The sequence below is a fragment of the Penaeus chinensis genome, chromosome 17, assembly GCF_019202785.1.
Source record: "Penaeus chinensis breed Huanghai No. 1 chromosome 17, ASM1920278v2, whole genome shotgun sequence".
Lineage (NCBI taxonomy): Eukaryota > Metazoa > Arthropoda > Malacostraca > Decapoda > Penaeidae > Penaeus > Penaeus chinensis.
The window spans coordinates 1,994,756-1,997,255 of record NC_061835.1 but is presented as its reverse complement, the minus strand read 5'-3'; positions in this window follow the sequence as shown (position 1 = coordinate 1,997,255).

The following is a 2,500-nucleotide window of genomic DNA, read 5'->3' as shown; positions in this document are numbered from 1 at the left end:
CTCTTACTGTTATTTGTCTCTCTTGAGTTATTGCGAAAGATTATACTTGTCAAAAGTAAGAATCTTGAAAGAGTACTAAGCACCAACAGATAAAAGATACGAAGGGAGAAAAAGACACGAGCGGTCGTCTTACCATTCTTAAGTCTATGCTTTTCTGATGATCCTCCAAAGATTTTACTTTCAGGATCACATATGCGACTAGAACATTCGCTACAGCAACTCAAATATTCATTGGACCACTTTATTCTTCGCATTTGTCTAACGTCGAGGAGAATTTCCTCCGTCGAAGCCAGGGTCAGCAGCTCTCGCGGGCGTATTGAGACACAGCGGCCGGGGAACAATAGTGCGAAAGTTTCCTGTGGGTGACAAACTGCGAACAACTATTTTATTTTATTTTTTTCCCTCTCGCTTTCTCTCGATTTCTTTGTTTTCCTGCAGGCGCTGAAAAGGCAAGTGGAAGATTACCTCACACTTGGAACGTACTATACACTATAGATCTCAGGGTCTTATCACCCCTTTCAACTTTTGGATTAAACATATCTTCGGAAATTCAAAAAAAAAAAAGGAGTATAAAGAAATATAAAGACCTGTATTTCTATAAAGGAGAAGAAAGGGTTTTACAGTACTGCATTAGAAAATAACTATCAACACATACTTAGGCTATTTCGAACAAGCCAAAACTTATGACAAAACAGATACCCTAATGTACAAAGAGAGAACATTTATTTCGACTTTGCTTCTGCTTGTCTAAACACACTGATCCGGTGAGTGGCAGTGGCGTATCATCCTCCCGCCATTGTGCTGCAACTTCAAAGGCGTTACGTCCTCTGTGGAATGCCATCTCCAGATCTGGCAGGCCCCGCTGATAGCAGGATTAGGTGGATATATGTTTGTATATATATATATATGTTTGTATATATATATATATGTATATATACATATATATGTATATAAATGGGTGTATGTATGTATGTATGTATATATGTATGTATATATTAATTATATATATACATATACTAAATATATATATATATATTTATATCTATCTATGTGTGTGTTTGTGTGTGTGTGCGTGTGTGTGTGTGTGTGTGTGTGTGTGTGTGTGTGTGTGTGTGTGTGTGTGTGTGTGTGTGTGTGTGTGTGTGTGTGTGTGTGCGTGTATGTGATTTATTCATGTTTTATCTAAAAATAGCCAGACATTTGGATATTCAATTTCATATGAAGGTAAAGCAATGAACGAGTTCTCCGAAAATCTTCCAAGAACCTTTCATCCATTCAAGTTCGCGATTGATATAAAGTAGGTAAGAAATCCGGTGTTTAATGGTAATATCTTGCTTATTTGTGGAAGTCAGCCATTCTGCAGTATTAGTTGTGAGACTTCGGGCTTCAACTAAGGAAAAAGTTAATGCGGACATACACACCGGCAATATTAGAAATTACCATTAATCTAACCCAGTATTTAAGGAACTGTGGAAGTACACTTGATTTACAAGTCACTTTTTACGTGTTTTGAAAATTGCGCATTTTGCATGTCTGCTTTTTCAGTCACATACGTAGAAATGCCCTGATGTGAAGGCCGGATCCGGCAACTGACTGTATTTTCATTCGGAGGAGCTTTTTACGCGCCTATAACTTTTGGCGGCGAAATTATAACTTTGCAGGAATAATCCCGTGGAAGTTAAACCAGCTCTCGTTGGGAAATGCGAATATGAAAGCCGATCATATCCCCCGTTATGTCGCATACATCAAGAATTACCGCCGCTGTTGCTGAAATGCGGGCGAGAGGTTTCGACACGTTACGAACTTTTGTTTCATATTACGTCTCGCTCTTGTCTGGGCCGTCCGCATGACTAAAGATTCGGGTGTCGTGGGAATTGTGTGTATGTGTCGCAGGGGCTTCGTTGGAGTCGTTGATTATTCGAGTTTCGCTCCCGTGAGGTTGTTGAGCTCACTGTCTGTCTGTCTGCTTGCGGATCTGCTTTTCTCTTTCTCTCCTCGTCTCTGATGGCTGCCTGTCTGTCTGTCCGCGTATTTGTCTCTCTTATTCTCTCTCCTTGTCTGTCTGTCTGTCTTTCTCTCTCTCCCTCTCTCTCTCTCTCTCTCTCTCTCTCGCTCTCTCTCTCTCTTTCTTCATCTATTTATGTCTCTCTCTCTTTGTCAGTCTATCTCTATCTCTCTCTTTTTCACTACCGTGAGAATGTTGATCTTAGTATCTGCGTATCTGTCTCTCTCTCGTCTTTGTCTGCCTGCCTGTCTATGTCTCTTTCTGTCTGTCTCTCTGTCTCAGCCTTCTCTCTCTTTTTCTCTCTTTCTTTTTGTCTATTTGTCTGTCTGTCTGTGTATCTGTCTGTCTGGTCCTTTCTCTCTCTCTCTCTCTCTCTCTCTCTCTCTCTCTCTCTCTCTCTCTCTCTCTCTCTCTCTCTCTCTCTCTCTCTCTCTCTCTCTCTCACTCTCTCACTCTCTCTTTCTCTCACTCTCTCACTCTCTCTTTCTCCATCTC